The 18,107-nt window shown below is 44.0% G+C and overlaps 1 protein-coding gene and 1 long non-coding RNA gene across 6 annotated transcripts in view; one reads left to right on the forward strand and one right to left on the reverse strand.

Annotated features, from left to right (window-relative positions):
- Window positions 1–18,107, forward strand: part of LOC147110976 (contactin-4-like) — a 2,035,446-nt gene that overhangs the window by 730,847 nt on the left and 1,286,492 nt on the right. The gene's annotated exons all lie outside the window — the stretch shown is intronic.
- Window positions 4,106–6,160, reverse strand: LOC147110979 (uncharacterized). Its single transcript, XR_015080024.1, has 3 exons — window positions 5,832–6,160; window positions 4,947–5,065; window positions 4,106–4,857 (listed from the first exon to the last, which is right to left on the reverse strand). It is a non-coding gene; the product is annotated as an uncharacterized LOC147110979 (long non-coding RNA).

Genomic DNA, 18,107 nt, shown 5'->3' on the forward strand with positions numbered 1-18,107 from the left:
TCATCAGATCCAGAATTCCTAAGTAATTTTGCCCAGGTTTTGTTTATAGCAGAATCTTTTGCATAAGATCCAGTTCATAGGGACACTGGCACATTTCTCTCAAATGTTTGACTCCTTAGATGTGTGAACCCCAAACTAGCCCAATAACTGGTACCACATCATGACAGTGCGATTTTCTTTTACTGGGTAATGAAATCACTTTCCAGGTACATTTACGCCCTTTTCCTTCCTGATATATTGGTAGATGAGAAGCACATTGATTCGACCTGGTACTGCACTGACTTAGATAAACTGCTGCTCTAAAAAAAAAAGTATTATATTCCATGGATGTTTTCTGCATCGACACTGAGGTGGCCCTGTTCTGAAGGTGTCTGATTGAAACTAAGGGAGTTCGGTCCAAACTATTAGCTGGTCTGAAAGTTCAGAGGATGTGCACGAGAGCCCAGAGATAGATGTCTATACTTAGCTACGTTAATAGTAATGAGAGTTTGTAGAAAACTAAACTGAGGCTTGATGCATTTGTTTCAATGCTGATCATAATGTTTGGACATATTTCAAGCCCAAACCAGTTAAACTTAGCTTGGCTTCGCTGAAAGTTGTAATACAATGCCTCCTTATTTTGTTTACAGCTGTCCATCCATTCTTGAAGCATATCCCAACCCTGGTGTGTTCTACACTATCATACCTGGGAGTCGGTCAGCACACTATTTGCTGAAGTGTTTTGCTGGTGTGTGTGTAAACTGGATATTAGGTCATGTGATGAGAAAATAACCCAGTTTTACTGAAAACTTATGTACATAATAGGCCACTCATATGATGAAATTGCAGCTCTTTTATTATGAATTGGTACTCGATAGATTAATTTTGAACTGCCCTTGTTTACATAACAATTCACAATGGAAAGCCTCTGAGACAAATCCACAATTAGATTTGATCTCCATATCCCCAAATTTTTTGTTTTAAACATATTGAATAGCATTCAAACAACCATTACAACCCTAAAATACTACCTATTGATTGGTTGGTACAACTGTTTCTTAACTAAGTATTATTTAGCTGACAACCGGTTACAACAGATCAAAGTTTTTTTTTAATGGATGTTAAGCTCTGGTTGTTAGTTGTCAACAGTGAGCTGCTAGTATTCAAATGGCATTTAGGGAAGAAGGCCCCGAAAGAAATAACTTTTCTTTGTTTGAGTTCTGCACATTTTTCTTAATCACTTGGTTAGTTATTATCAGCACTGGTTTTATTTGTGACCTAAAACCAACAAGTAATCATGTACGTATAATGATGCCAAATATTGTCAGTAGTAGCAGAAACACCTAATAGTAAATGAGATGACTTGGAGCTGGCAGAGACCCATTATCATCACCCAGAAGAAAATGCAGGCCTGTGCATTCTACAATCCCCTTTTCAGCTCTGGCCAAGAGGAGAAGATGACAGTCTCGTCCCAAGCCCCTCCAATGCTACCCAATAACTGGTCACCAGAAGAGATTCATGTCAGTGACTTTGAGTGTGTTGCATTACAATATTGCCTCATTTGCATCTCCCCAGTGCTACCCCTAATGGCAGACATCAGTAATTTGCCGTATAGACAATTGTAGTGATCAATAATTCACAACATACTAATGGGTTTTTTAATGAGTGGTTGGAGGCGTGAGGTCATGTAATGAAACTTCCATAACTCGTCCAACCACAGTTGGCAGTCCTCTGCTTAAGGCAGCCACAAATGAGTTAGTAGGATTTTGGGTGTCTTGAAAATCAGGTGACAAACCTGAAAAATTGGGTTGAAAACACCTTAAGAATGGCACAAACCCCCCCACAAAGTGGGTGAAACAACAACATGGCAGGTGAACCTGAGTGAGTTATGCAACAACTAGTGCTGGCAACTCAGATTGCCATTGCATGAGTTTGAAAGAAATGGAAAGTTTTATGTTGCTCCCAATGAACTTTTATCTTGCATGACAAAGAACACTATACTGAAGGTGTGAGTTCTTGCCATAACCTGCAGGCACAGGTGAAATGTGACTCTTAATTGTGTAATGTGTTGCGACTGTTCGAAGTTTATTCTGGAGCAGACTATGATTTATACATCCTCATCTTGGCTCCACTGGCCAATTCAGACACTTGACGCAGTTCAGACTCTGTACTTTATTTTCTCTGAAAATTAAACCTAAGGAAGGCCTATGAAGAGTTTTTTTGTCAGATAGGCCTCAAGGGCTTAGAAAGATAATTTTGACTGAATGGGGGCATTTTCCAACTGTTGCCTAAAACAGGTGGAAAGTCGACAGTGTGTCCACTCCATCCATCCACACAATAAATCCAGCAAGTGACCTGAACCATTTTCAGCTTTGGGCCTCCGTACAGTCAGCAAGCTGGCCAACACTCAGTGAGTGCGAGCGGGCAGCCCGCTGAAAGGATGGGGCAAGAATCCAGCAGTCAAGTCAAAAGTCAGCAGTAAAAAGGGGAGGCAAGGTGCACCCAGCAGCTGGCAATGGGTCGCAGTATCTTTATGGGGCCAGGAGGAACTTTCCTTTAAGGACCTTTGGCTAGGCTGCTCACAACCTAGCACAAATGGGTGGAGCGTGTGCGACTCCACTTCGCCAATTTTGACTTGAAATTTGCCAACACAGTGCTGCGACTGGTGTAGGACCCCGATTTGCATATGCAGGCAGCCTCCTTTCTATTTCAGTGCTGGGCACCTATTTGAAGGTCCACCTGAAAATTGCATCAGCCGAGCCTTGAGAGTCCAAGGGACAGCCGATGTTTCCCTGCCATTTTCAACTTCCATCCACCTCAAAAATGGGGCAGCCAGCAGTCAAAAATTGTCTCCAATGCATCTTCAATGGTTCCTACATTACAACAGTGACTACACGTCATAAGTACTTCATTGGGTATAAAGCGCTTTAGGATGTCCTGAGGTTGTGAAAGGCACTATATAAATGCAAGTCTTTCTTTCTTTTAATTTGCAAGCCTTGGGTTATTCATCTTGGAGCAGAGAAGGTTGAGAGGAGATGTGATAGAGGTGTTCAAAATCATGATGGGCCTAGACAGAGTAGATAGTGAGAACCTGTTCCCGTTGGCGGAAGGGTCGAGAACCAGAGGACACAGATTGAAGGTGATTGGCAAAAGAACCAAAGGCGACATGAGGAAAAAAATTTACACAGCGAGCGGTTAGGACCTGGAATGCGCTGCCTGAAAGGGTGGTGGAGGCAGACTCAATCTCGGCTTTCAAAAGGGAGTTGGATAAGTATCTGATGGAAAAATATTTGCAGAGCTATGGGGAAAGGGCGGGGGAGTGGTACTAGCTGAAGTGCTCTTGCAGAGAGCCGGCACGGGCTCAACGAGCCAAATGGCCTCCTGTGTTGTGATCACTCTATGATTCTATAATTGAGTATTATAAATGGTTCAGCGCCGAGTGTTGAAGGCTGAAGCACTGTGACTTTTAAAGTTACTGAGTCGCTAAGGAGCATTGAAATAATTTTCTTTTACCAATTCCTGCCACTAAAGTTTTGGTGTGTTTGACCTGTGTAAATAATTGTGAGTTTGCCTTTTTATTAGACTTTTGCTTGTTTTCTTGAGTTTTAGTCATGTTCACACTAAAAACTGACTTTGTCTGAATTTATCCAATTTTTTTGGCTCGTTTTTTTACCCTTGATTTTCTCCTTTTTTTATACGCTAAAAATAGAAACTGAAGAACATCCAAAAATCTGCGATGAGGAGAATTTTGTAAAAATTGTTACAATCTGGAATGCACTGCCTGAAAAGATGGTGGAAGCAGATTCAATAATAACATTCAAAAGGAAATTGGATAGATATTTGAAAAGGAAAAAAAAATTGCAGGGCTATGGGAAAAGAGCAGCGGAGTGGGACAAATTGTACAGCTCTTACAAAAAGCCAGCACAGGCACGAGAGGTTGAATGGCCTCCTTCTGTGCTGTAAGATTCTTTGATTAAATCAGCAATGAAGACTGACTTTAATGATCCGTACAATTGAGTGACGCCACAAATGTATTTTAGCTTATTTATACCTGACCTGATCTGCTTGTTGGCTTGCATTTAAGATATTCAATTTTTACAGCAGAACAGAACTGGTTAACTTTCATATCAACGACAAGTAAACCAATATTATAGCTATGCACATCCAGTGTACATGGGCATTGTTTTTCATCTCTGCCTTTTGTAAGAAAGAAGAAAGAAGCTGCATTTACATAGCCCGTTTTATGACTCCAGGACATCCCAAAGAGCTTTACAGCCAATTACATGGTGCCATGGGACTTTTCACAACCACTTGAGAGGGCAGAGAGGGCCTCGGTTTAACATCTCTTCAAAAGATGGAACCTCTGACAGTGCAGCACTCCCTCTGTACTGCACTGAAGTGTCAGTCTAGATTATGTGCTGAAGTGTCTGGAGTGAGACTTGAACCCTTAACCTTATGACTCAGAATGTGAGAGTGCTAGCACTGAGCCAAGAACGACACCTTGTAGAGCGTGAATTGCTAAATCATTAAAATAGTTATAAATTAGTAGGTTTTCAGTTTATTTTGCGTTTTGCAGTATCGTTGTCTGTTTTGACACAAGGCAAAGGAGAGGAGAATGCAAAAACAGAAAATAGTGTGTTCTAAACCCTGGATACACACACCTTTGACTTTCATTACAACATTTTTGTTTACTGATGTATTTTTATTCAATTCTTTATTATTTGTGATTACTATAGCTTTAGATCATTAGCAGTTCAGATGAAGATTAATGAAAGGTTTTCTATCTTGGAAAGTCTTCATATTTAGCTCCAGTGCGGTTTCCACCCAGTTGGAATCCTTCTTTCTGAATATATGTCTATAATTGACTACGTCGTGCTGCTGGATAGAAGCAAGCGTAATTAGGTTAAAATACTGTCCTGTGGTAGTAACTTTGAAGATAAAGATTTCAATTTTAAATTTCTGATTACTTGAAGCTACTGTTTGTGTCTTCCATGTTGATTCTGTGGTTCTTTAATCCAGCTCCTTAAATCATCCTAGTGTCTTGATTTAGAGCATTGCAGGGTTTATATGACAAGGGCTGTAAATACTAATGAGGGAAAGAACAATATGTAAAGTAAGAAGCAGACAAGGAAAAGGTCAGAAGCTCCAAAGGTTATACCGGAGACGTATCAAAGGTTAACAACAGCCTTCGCACCAGCCTTAGACAAAACCTATTATTTACAAAATTGCTGACAAAGCCTAGTAAAAAGGCATCTGGTTCTGCATATGCTTTACAGCAGCCCTGTAGCAAAATCTAATATGGCAGCATGCATCATTGTACTATACGTCTCCTTTTTTGTCAAGGGAACGCCAGGCAATGGTAATTTAATTATTTAAAATTGCAGAGTAGAAGTAACACAACAATACTGTGAAAACAAAGAGTGGCTTCCCGCTGAAATCATTCCTCGTTTATTATTTTCCATGGATCCACAAAAGCTCCCCTTTGTTTTCTTTTAAGGCAACTTTTCCCCAACTTTCTCCACTGAAAGATTTGCCTCACATCAGTCCACAGATGCCAGCCACTCCCTGCTGCCTAACCTGAGTTGCCATTCTTCAAGTGTGATGGCGAAGATTGGCCAGCTGTATGATAGTTAATGGCATCAGAGGCAATTTCCGTCTGTCCTCCCCTGCTGTGCACTTTCTAGCACTTTTTCTAATTGTTCAGCTGGCTGTGTGACACCCACAGGAACCCATTACTATGTTTAAAAGTCTCCAATTGAAGCTACTTAGAAATTGACACCTGCCGGTAAGCTTTACATTTTTTTCCAATTTGGAGTGTACATTTTCTCTATGAAGGGACATATCCCACTTACCTCAGTATAGAGGGCTTAGTTGCAGGTTGGTAGAAGGATTCCTAATTATGTACTGAGGTAGCACTGAAGATTAAGCAGCTACAACTATGTAGCTTACCAGAGCAGATTACTGATGTGCTTCATGTTGCTTGTCCAGAGCCCTCCCCATTAGGGTTATCAGGAGCTGAGTGGGGAGCTACATTCCTATTGGCCAATCCTTTTGCGAACTCCACGATTTTGTGCTAAAAGCAACAGTACATACATAATATAATGTTGCACATAAAATAAAGCACTAATGCAAAACTACAAAGAAGGTCAGCAATGCGGAGTGGCCTCGAACCAGGAGGATATCAAGCAAGGAAATAGAGGCAATGTAATGCATTAACAAGGTTGCCCTCTGGTGTTTTACATGAGAAATGACAGATGCTTCTGTTGCAGGCTAAAAATACTCATCACAAATACAGTGGAACCAATTACTATGCAGAAAAATTAATTGCCATGGAAAAAAAACTGGACAACAAATCTCCAGTGTTGGCCTGATTTTATGGTTAGTTAACAAGCACAAAAGTCATGATTGTGCACATGACACATTAAAAGAAGCAATATCAACAGGAGAACCTCCTTGGAACAAAGATGGAAACTTTACAACTCACTGTAACAACTAGTTCCATGATCCTGGTAGAAGTTCCATTGGAGTTAATTGAAGCACAAAGTGAGTAACTATTTAATCTTCATGAGCGATATTGCCAAAAGTTGTGAAAGGACAAGTACAAGAATTGTGTGTTTCTGAATAATTCTATTCTGTCAATCTTCAAAAAAATAGGAACTCTGAACTGACAAGCATCCTCTGAGGCTATAAGGGATGGAGTTTACTTGCATTAACTCTAAATGTTGACATGATTTAAATCCATTAACATCATCACTGCTGCATTGCTAATGTCAGTGTCTGGACTTTTAGGAGAATAGTATTGGTATCCGGACCGTCGGTAGAATTATATCAGTGCCTGGGGCCATTGATAGAATAATATTGTTATTTGGACTTTTATAGAATAGTATTAGTTTTAGCGTAATAACAACAGAAAATGCTGGAATAACTCAGCAGGCCAGGCAACATCCATGGAGAGAAATTAGAGTGACGTTTCGTGTCTAACTCCTCTACATTGGGGGGACCAAACGCAGATTGGGTGACCGCTTTGCGGAACACCTCCATTCAGTCCGTAAGGGTGACCCCGAGCTTCCGGTCGCCTGTCATTTTAATTCACCGCTCCATTCCCACTCGGACCTCACCGTCCTCGGCCTCTTGCATTGTTCCACGGAAGCTCAACGTAAACTCGAGGAACAGCACCTCATCTTCCCATTAGGCACTTTGCAGACTTCCGGACTCAATATCGAGTTCAACAATTTCAGATCATAACCTCGGCCCCTATTACATTTTTACTTATATTTTTTTTCCACCCCTTTGTTTTGGATCTTCCCTTCTCCCCTTTCCTTTTTTTTCTCTCTCCCACACGGCAGCTGTCTCCCATCCTGCCAGTACCCTTCACACCTAATCTTGCTGTCTTTGTCTCCACTTGTCCTATTACCATCTCGTCTGGTTTTGAATACCTCTTAGACCCCGATTTTTGGCTTGTGTGGGAAATGGTCGGATTTCCCCGAATGTGGGGTTTCTGACACACTTAAAAAAGTGTCAGCCAGCCCCATGCAATTTTCCCTCAATTGGCCAATTAATTCCCAGCATGTGGGAAGCCTTGCTAATTGTCTAAATCGAGTCAGAAATCCCCACAGTATGATGTCATCATTCGTGGTACTTTCAAGGTCCATGGCAAGCACTGCATCCTCTGAAGGCTTCCAAACGAACCATACAGGATGGCATAAGGAGCCTGCAGCAGCTGTGGCCAGCGCCATACCCCGAGCTGCCTTCAAATTCGACTAGGCTTCACTGCAGGCATTATTGGATGGGGTTAGGGCCCACAGGGAGGTCCTCTTCCCTAGGTCAGGGAGGTGAGGCCTCCCACTGAGACCAATGCTGCATGGATGCAGGTGTCAGCAGATGCCAACTCGCTGGGAGTCACCAGAGGAACCTTGGCATTATATCTCTAACTCCTTCCTTTACTCCCCCACAGTACCGTCCAGAGCCCCCGTCCTCACTGTGGAGGAGGAAGAGGCGGTGCAGCCAGACTCCTCAGAGGAAGCTCCAACCTCTGAGGGTGCAGTGTCAGCAGAAGTAAGCGCACCCAGCACCAGCGCAGACACTCACACCTCGGGGGGACCTTTGGGACATAGAGTAGTGTTGTCACCTGGTGTTTCACAGCTGACAAGTGAGCCTCAGCAGATTCTGGAGACAGGGACAGCAGTGGAGAGTCCTTGTCGGAGGGCGCAGGGCTCTGCCAGCTCAGTTCAGCTGCGCTGCATCTCGACCCTCTGCCTCTGGGTCCATCCGCAAGAGAAGAGGTGATGGATCTCCATGCACAGATGCAGGAGTCTCTGGCAGGTTTTGTCTCCAGGGTCGCTGCGAGTGTGGAGCGAATGGAGGAGTCCATAGCGACCATGAGCAGAGCCTTTGTGGAGTCATTGGTGCATGAACGCAGCACCATGGAAAGGTTGGCAACCTCCATAGAGGAGATAAGTCGCCAGGGTAGGGAAAACATGGTGAGTGCTCATAAGAGAATTACATCTCTTGAGGAGCGTTGGCCATCTGTTGAACAGAGAAACCAGATCTTCATGGAAGTCCTTCTGAGTAGGACTGCCAGTGCAGAAACAGGTCCCACTGGCCCCCTAAAGTGCAGCAAGGTGCTCTCAAGCCACTTCCAAGCGCTGGCCCCTTCTGGCTTGTGCAGCTTCAGGTGAGTGAGCAGCAGCCTGGTGCTCCTGGTAATCATCCTGCTGTTCCTGGTTCTGCTGCTGCCACCTCTGCTGTTGGAGATCCTCTAATACCAGGAAGGGAAGGTGCCAAAGGTCTCCCATGCTTCTAGCAGATGCCTCGGTTGAGGAGGTCCTGAGTTAGGGTGGTGAGAGGGGCTTCCCAGGAGCTCACACTGAAGAAGTGTGTGAGGCTCCAACTTTCTGCAGCTGCTCCTAAGGCTTCAAATAGTTCCCCCAAGCCTTGATCAACAAGGTCCTGCAGCCTGCTCTTTAAATATCTTCAGCCCTCAGCGAACTGCTGCTGCAAGCAAGCAAGCCAGCTGTTTTCATGCCAGCTCTCATCGGCGGGGTTCTCCACAGGCGGGTTTCAGGTGGGGAAAGCCCCAAAGTCGCAACGGCACGGGAAAATCCACTTCAACAAGCAGATAATTGCTTGTTAGTGCTCCGACGAGCAGTCCCGCCAGCAGCGGGCGGGACTGAAGCCGGGCGCGTGAAAATGGCGGTCCGAAAGTCGGACGGGGCGGGGAATCAGGCGGGGGGGGTCCCGACCCGCCTTTTCCGCGATTTTCGGACCACGGCCGCATGAAAAGCCGCCCGACAGCTGTCCGAAAATCGGGGCCTTAATGTCTCTTTTACCTCTTTTACTTCTTTTGTTCTATCGCAGCCCTGCCTTCGATCTATTTTATTTCCTTTCCAGTTTGTAAAAGGGTTAGACACGATACATCACTCTAATTTCTCTCCATGGATGTTGCCTGGCCTGCTGAGTTTTTCCAGCATTTTCTGTTGTTATTTCGGATTTCCAGCATCTGCAGTATTTTGCTATCATATTAGTTTTAGCGTCACTGATTCCAACAGTGCATCAACTTACTGTGCAATCTATTCCCAATTAAGTGCTCTTCAATTGCCACCTCCTCCCACCCCAGCCTTTAACCTTGCTCTACCTTCCCCATCTCTTTTTAACCCCAGTTTAATTTTTCCCTCTGGTCTCCAGCATCACAGTCCTACCTTTGCTCCAGTCCAATTATCCCCCCACTCTCTAACCCCAACCAAACTTAACACTGCAGCTGCTCTTCATTCCCCATGTCCAATGCCACGGGAGACAGACTAGTTATTGTCAAATCGCTTACTTGTTATTCTTACCTATTATTATTACAACAGACATCAAAGCACGAAGCACACTGCTTGCTAGTTTTACCAATAAAATTTGAAAATTTGCAAAGCAAAGCAAGGGTTAGGGACAGTAAGCAATCCCTTCCTACAGGTGACATTTAAGAGGCAGTTAGATGGAGTGTCAACATTAATTCATGGATGACAGTGGAATGTAGTGGTCACTTCAGAAATCCCGCTTTCCCAGTAGGAAAGGAGCGCTCAAAGAGGACACAAGTAGGAGAATTGGCGCTGAAGTGTTGTGCGGCCCATAGCTTCAAACCATGCTCCCTTCAAGCATGATTCCATGTGGAGAATGTGTGAGCATGGAATTTATCCTGTAATGCTGTTCTAAAGTAAACAGTTGATAGAGCCAAATTAAGCTACTTAGTGATGGCGTCTGCCCTCTCAGGTGGACGTAAACGATCCCATGGCACTATTTCGAAGAAGAGCAGGGGAGTTATCCCCAGTGTCCTGGCCAATATTTATCCCTCAACAACAGACAGGAAGGAAAGGGAGGTGGGGTTGCTATGTTAATCAAGGATGGAATCACTGCAATAGTCAGAAATGATATTGGGTCAAAGGATCAGGATAGTGAAACAGTTTGGGTGGAGATAAGGAATAATAAGGGGAAAAAGTCACTAGTGGGCGTAGTCTATAGGCCTCCTAGCAGTTGCAAATCTGTTGGTCAGAGTATAAATCAGGAAATAGTTGGGGCTTGTAATAAGGGAACAGCTATAATCATGGGGGATTTTAACTTTCATATTGACTGGACTAATCAAATTGGGCATGGCAGCCTCGAGGAAGAGTTCATAGAGTGTATTAGGGATGGGTTCCTTGAGCAGTATGTAACTGAACCAACCAGGGGGCAGGCAATCTTAGATCTGGTCCTGTGTAATGAGACAGGATTAATAAAAAATGTCTTAGTAAAGGATCTCCTTGGAATGAGTGACCATAATATGGTTGAATTCCAAATTCAGTTTGAGGGTGAGAGAGTCGGATCTCAAACCAGTGTACTGAGCTTAAGTAAAGGAGACTATGAAGGTATGAGAGTAGAATTGACTAAAGTGGACTGGGAAAACAGATTAAAGTGTAAGATGGTACAAGAGCAGTGGTCTACATTCAAGGAGATATTTCACATCTTTCAAGATAAATATATTCCACTGAGGAAAAAGGGGAGTAAAAGAAAAGACAGCCATCCGTGGCTTAGTAAAGTAATAAAGGATCGTATCTGACTGAAAACAAGGGCATATAAAGTAGCCAAATCTAGTGGGAGGATAGAAGATTGGGAAGCATTTAAAAGCCAGCAAACAATAACTAAAAGATTAATTAAGAAAGGGGAGATAGATTATGAAAGTAAACTAGCAAAAAATATAAAAACAGATAGCAAGAGTTTCTTCAGCTATATAAAAAGAAAAAGGGTGGCGAAAGTGAACGTTGGTCCCTTAAAGGATGGGACCGGAAAACTAGTGGTGGGGAACATGGAGATGGCAAAGATGTTGAACAAATATTTTGTATCAGTCTTTACAGTAGAGGACACTAAAAATATCCCAACACTGGACAAACAGGGGGCAATGGCGGTGGGGGGGGGGGGGGGGGGAAGGAGCTAAACACGATTAAAATCACTAAGGAGATAGTACTCGGTAAAATAATGGAACTTAAGGCGGATAAATCCCCCGGACCTGATGGCCTACATCCTAGGGTCTTGAGAGAAGTGGCGGTAGGGATTGTGGATGCATTGGTGATTATTTTGCAAAACTCCCTGGACTCAGGAAGGGTCCCGGCAGATTGGAAAACTGCTAATGTAACACCCTTATTTAAGAAGGAAAGTAGACAAAAAGCTGGAAACTATAGACCAGTTAGCCTAACATCTGTGGTTGGCAAAATGTTGGAGTCCATTATTAAGGAAACAGTAACAGAGCATTTGGATAAACATAATTTAATAGGACAGAGTCAGTATGGTTTTATGAAGGGGAAGTCATGTTTGACAAATTTGCTCGAATTATTTGAGGACGTAACATACAGGGTGGATAAAGGGGAACCAGTGGATGTAGTGTATTTGGACTTCCAAAAGGCATTTGACAAGGTTCCACACAAAAGATTACTGATCAAGATAAAAAATCACGGGATTGGGGGTAATATACTGGCAGGGGTGGAAGATTGGCTATCTAACAGAAAGCAAAGAGTTGGGATAAATGGTTCATTCTCGGGCTGGCAATCAGTAACTAGTGGTGTTCCGCAGGGGTCAGTGCTGGGACCCCAACTCTTTACAATCTATATTAACGATTTGGAGGAAGGGACCGAGTGCAACATATCCAAGTTTGCCGATGATACAAAGATGGGAGGGAAAGCAGTGAGGAGGACATAAAAAACCTGCAAAAGGACATAGACAGGCTAAGTGAGTGGGCAGAGATTTGGCAGATGGAATATAATATTGGAAAGTGTGAGGTTATGCACTTTGGCAGAAAAAATCAAAGAGCAAGTTATTATCTAAATGGAGAGAAACTGCAAAGTGCAACAGTACAAAGGGATCTGGGGGTCCTGGTGCATGAAACACAAAATGTTAGTATGCAGGTGCAGCAGGTGATCAGGAAGGCCAATGGAATCTTGGCTTTTATTGCAAGGGGGATGGAGTATAAAAACAGGGAAGTCTTGCTGCAGTTATACAGGGTATTGGTGAGGCCACACCTGGAATACTGCGTGCAGTTTTGGTTTTCATATTTAAGAAAAGATATACTTGCTCTCGAGGTGGTTCAGAGAAGGTTCACTCGGTTGATTCCGGAGATGAGGGTGTTGACGTATGAGGAAAGGTTGAGTAGGTTGGGACTCTACTCATTGGAGTTCAGAAGAATGAGAGGCGATCTTATCGAAACATATAAGATTGTGAGGGGGCTTGATCGGGTGGATGCGGTGAGGATGTTTCCACTGATGGGTGAGACTAGAACTAGGGGGCATAATCTTAGAATAAGGGGCTGCCCTTTCAAAACTGAGATGAGGAGAAATTCCTTCACTCAGAGGGTAGTAAATCTATGGAATTTGCTACCCCAGAGAGCTGTGGAAGCTGCAACATTAAATAAATTTAAAACGGAGATAGACAGTTTCCTAGCAGATAAGGGAATTAGGGGTTACGGGGAGAGGGCAGGGAAGTGGACGTTAGTCTAGATTCGGATCAGCCATGATCCTATTGAATGGCGGAGCAGGCCCGAGGGGCCGTATGGCCTACTCCTGCTCCTTATGTTCTAACTAACATAACAAAAACAGATTATCTGGCCATTATCACATTGCTGTAAGTGAGAGCTTGCTGTGCACAAATTGGCTGCTGCATTTCCCACATTACAACAGTGACTCCACTTCAAAAAGTGCTTCATTGGCTGTAAAGCGCTTTGCGATGTCCAGTGGTCGTGAAAGGCGCTATATAAATGCAAGTCTTTCTTTTTTCAGCATGGTTGAACCCTGCTTTATTGGCCAATGCTTCAAAGCTAACACAATGTTTCTTTATTTATGTTTTATTAATTGTGTAGAAGAACTATTTATGATTTGGGTCAGGCAGGTTAAAGCAATGTGTTCCTGCAGTGTAATTTTCATTAACAGTACTTGTTGGCAGGGTCTCCCCTGATGGTTTAGTGCATATGTGATGTGGTACTGAGCCATGCAGACGGGAAGGTCCCAGCTGACCTATTCAAGAGATATACAATTGGTCTCCATGTCCCCAGGCCATGGAGTAAATGAATCATCTAAAGTTCCTGCTCATAATTGGTATCTAGTGATTTGTGTTGAAAATTAAGCATGTGTGAACATCAGGTAAGGACAGGATCTGATTGTGTGGGCTGTGATATTCCCCACTGTCAAACATTTTGCCAAAACTCACTGTCTAGGCTCACACATGGAGAATGGCCACTTGGGTGAGCTGTCACAGGGCTGCGAGATTCTAGATGGGTCACTGCCTTCACGAGAGAAGCATAATTTGTAGACAAAATGCAAAAGATAGATTTTTAAAAAATATTTCAGCAGTTAGTGGGCATAGATTGTAGCAAAGAAGATACCAAGTCTAGTGTTGTATGTGACACCAAGCATGGCAAATTTGAGGGGACATTGGGTTATTATTGTTTCTAAGTTCTCTTGTACAAAAAGTCACCAGAAAGACATTCAAGTCAGCCTTCAAAAACTTTGTTTTATGGAAGCAACTTGGAAAGATTGATTCTTCTGCTTTCAAAATATGTAGGACATTCAGGGCAAGCATTTTCTTGTTGAATGTTATTTTCCTGTGGTAGATGTAGAAATAGTTTGACACATTTGAACAGTTCATTGCTTCCATTTTTTCAGAGAAATTACTTTACATACAAAACAGTAAAAACCATCTCGTAACTAGTATACTGTGAAGATAAGATAGCCTCTGTGATAATATAAACATTAGGCCGCGATTTCACCAGCGGAGACAGGATTGCGGCGAGAGAGGTGGTTGGCGGGTTCTGGTCCCGCTCCCGGCTGCAGCCGCTCTGTGAAAAGGACTTTCTCATTGAAACATACAAAATTCTTACAGGGCTTGACAGGGTAGATGAAGGGAGGATGTTTCCTCTGGCTGGGGAGTCTCGAACCAGGGGTCACAGTCTCAGAATAAGGGGTCGGCCATTTGGGACTGAGATGAGGAGAAATTTCTTCACTCAGAGGGTGATGAATCTTTGGAATTCTCTACCCCAGAGGGCTGTGGAGGCTCAGTCGTTGAGTATATTCAAGACAGAGATAGGTTTTTCAATATTAATTGAATCAAGGGATATGGGGATGGTTCAGGAAAGCGGAGTTGAGGTGGAAGATCAGCCATGATCATATTGAATGGAGGAGCAGGCTAGAAGGGCCAAATGGCCTACTCTTGCTCCTATTTCTTGTGATCTTACGTTCTTAATTGGGCTTGTTAAGCCCGCCCTGGGGAGTTCCTGGCCAATTAAAAGGAAGCGGTCTGATGACGTAATTTGATGACACGTCATCAGCCGGTTTCCTTAAAGCGACCATGGCCACATTAATTTTGACAGTTGTGCTGTCAGTGTTCTGCAGCATTGAGGTGCTGCAAACACTGACAAGCACTGCACGGCTGCACCCAGGCTCTTGCATGACTCCCCCCATTTGCTTATGGAGGGAGTCACAGCACGCAGGCAGGTTCTCTTCTCTTCCAAGGGTGGAAGAGACCTCTCTCAGAGACCAACGTAGCCTGGTTGCACATTGCACAGGAGGGCACAAGCAGGGATGTCGTCAGGAGGGCCAGGCTGCAGTGGTGCAAACCTTTCAATGATCTCAGTAGATCAGGAAACGTTACTGCAAAGCCACACTCACCTCATCCTGCTGTGCCATTCATCACATCCCCATCACTCTGCCTTCCCTACCTTACTCCTGCACATCCTTACTCACATCAACTTACCTTGCACCTCCACCTATCCCTCTCTATCTACATTATCACTTCCCCATCTCACTAGCCACCCTGCACATTCACCCTCATCCTAGTCCAATCATACCAACTAACAGCACACAAGGGTAGGCGCTTGGGTGTTTTAGCTAATGTTCATGTAAATTTTATGTTAGTGTTGTCAAACATTGAAATCTTTATTTTCAACACTTTGCCTTATTGTACAGATCTGTGCTCACCTTTGTGAGTTGCAGTGAATAGTGAGACATAACGGTATCCCCCGCAATAGTGATGGGTGTGAAAGGAATGGCTTGGGCATTGTCGGGATGCTTTATGGTGATGGTTTGGGGTGGTGTTAATCTGACGCATCATGTGGCAGCCAGGGTGTACAGCATCAAGTGAAGTAAATCTGGCCATGGTGAGGCCATTGCTGGGCTCCCAGGCAGCAATGTTGGTGGGTGCTGATGCAATGTGTCCTGTGCAGCATCAGGTGATTGCGGAGAAAGTTGGTATTGTTGTTGGTGATGTTGGTGTGCCTGGTGATGTTGGTGTTGGGGCTGATTGTGGAGGGATTCAGAGGACCAAGGTGAGATTTTTTCAAGGGCACCGATGCTGCTGTAATACATGGCAACTGAAGTTGAGATAACAGAAGCGATCTGTCAACAATGAGAGAGCTTGCTCCAAGGAGGTGACAGTGGACAGCTCAAAAGTGTCTTCCAAGTCCTGAAGGCTCAAGATTCTGACATTGGAAAGTGACCAGCTGTGAAATGGTAGCTTTCATACCACTTTTGCAGCTGTCACCTATTCAAACCAATGGTGAGACATAGAGAACCTGACCTACTTACCTGACGTGATCTCCGACCGACGTGAACCCCGTTAAAAATGTGGAAAAATAGAAAAAGGCTGGCAAAATAGTAGTAAACAAGCACTTAACAATCTTAAATGCCTCCTCCGCCGCTTGGTGTCGGATCTGTTCTGAAATCGCAGACCCGACACTTTGGAAACTGAAATGGAGGTGGGTTCGGAGCGGGTTCCCAGCCCACTGTCAGTCATTGCGATTTTGACAGCGGACCCGCCTCCAAACCCGCACTCTGAGCACCGGCAAAATTCAGCCCTGAGTTTCACTGAGATTTTTTGTATTTTTTTAATCTTTGCCAAAGTGAATTGAGGTCATTTTATACTGCAGATTCCATCTGTCCGCTGGGAACTGAATTAAGACAAACCTAAATTATTTCATTTAAGTGCCTCAGATAATTCAGAGAAAGGCAAGACTTTAATCTTACATCCCTTGGCTAGTTTGAATGCAAGATCCAAATTTGAAAGATGTTGTTTGTATAGTGTCTCATCTAATCCTTTTGCTATCACTTGGCAGAAATATTCTCTGAACTGACACTATTCAGAGTTATATAGACATGAAAGTGTTGCACATTATAAGGTTGAATCACTTGTTCATGCTTTGATTGTAATTCACTTAATAATGTATGTGAAAAAAATTCTGGTGATTTTTTAAAAATTAGTGTGCACAGGGAGAACTGAAGTAATGTTATTGGTGTATTTTAATTCCACTAGGCATTATCTGTCTACACCATGGGATTATTTTGGGTGAATTTTGTGATACCTTATGTGATAAGGGGTGGTATAATGTGGTAGTTGTAGGGGATTCAATAATTAAGGGGACAGATAGCATCCTTTGTAAGCAGGATCGAGAGTCCCACATGGTATGTTGCCTACCTGGTGCCAGGGTGAGGGACATCTCAAACCGCCTTGAAAGGATGTTGTTGTCGAGAATTACTAAAGTCTATAATTAAGGAAAGAGTGACCAAAAACCTTGAAAATTTTCAGCTGACCAGAGAGAGCCAGCATTTGCAAAGGGTAGGTCATGCCTGACGAACCTGATTGAATTTTTTGAAGAAGTGATTAAAGTAGTGGACAGAGGAATGTTTGCTTCTTATATGGACTTCTAGAAGGCATTTGATAAAGTCCCTCGTAGGAGACTGTTAGCTAAAGTTGAAGCTCGTGGAATTGAAGGCAAATTATTGACCTGGTTACGAAATTGGCTGAGTGGCAGGTGGCAGAGTAGGGATAATGGGCAGCTCTCTAATTGGCAGGATGTGACTAGTGGTGTCCCGCAAGACTCTGTGTTGGGGCCTCAACTATTCACCGTATTTATTAATGACTTAGGTGATGGGATAGAAAGCTACATATCCAAGTTTGCCAATGACACAAAGATAGGCGGTATTGTAAGCAATGTAGATTATAAAGAGATATTAATAGATTAACAGATTAAGGGGGGAAAATTCGGGGCGCTAATGGGAAGTGCAAAGCAACTAGCGCCCGGGCGCTGCGCCGCTAATGCCTCACGCTATGTCCGACAGGGTCAGGGGGGCGTTTTTGCGGCCGGGGCGGCGATAATTAAAGGGCAGGTGCCAGGCGGCCATTTTATTTGGGCCGCCTGCCAGCACCTGCCCCCCTCTCGCCTCCTCCTGCAGGGTACTGGCCGCGATCCGTCAGCCCAGCACTCCTTGTTGAGTGCCGAGCTCTTTTGCCGGCACCCCGCTCCCCAGTGGTCCAGCAGGGCCCCTGTGCGTGCTGCGCTAGGCCCCTCCCCTTTAATCAGGGGAGGGAGGCCTGCAGTACCATGGCGCAATGTGCCGACGCATATGGTGCTGCTGCACGTAGCGCCGCGATATTCAATGGGACCGCCCCAAGAGGGGGAGCACTTCCAGAAGCGCCCCACCCCCTGCTTGGGGCGTTATCATTGAATTTCGGGTGCGGGGGCACTAACTTTATTAGGGCCTGGCGAAGTTATCGCCCCAAAGGGGACACGAGCTAATTTTTTCCCCTAAGTGACAAGGTAAAACTGTGGCAAATGGATTTCAATATAGGTAAATGTG

Source organism: Somniosus microcephalus, chromosome 11 (genome assembly GCF_052327205.1).
Source record: "Somniosus microcephalus isolate GS21.2 chromosome 11, FLI_Smic_1.0, whole genome shotgun sequence".
NCBI classification, from domain to species: domain Eukaryota; kingdom Metazoa; phylum Chordata; class Chondrichthyes; order Squaliformes; family Somniosidae; genus Somniosus; species Somniosus microcephalus.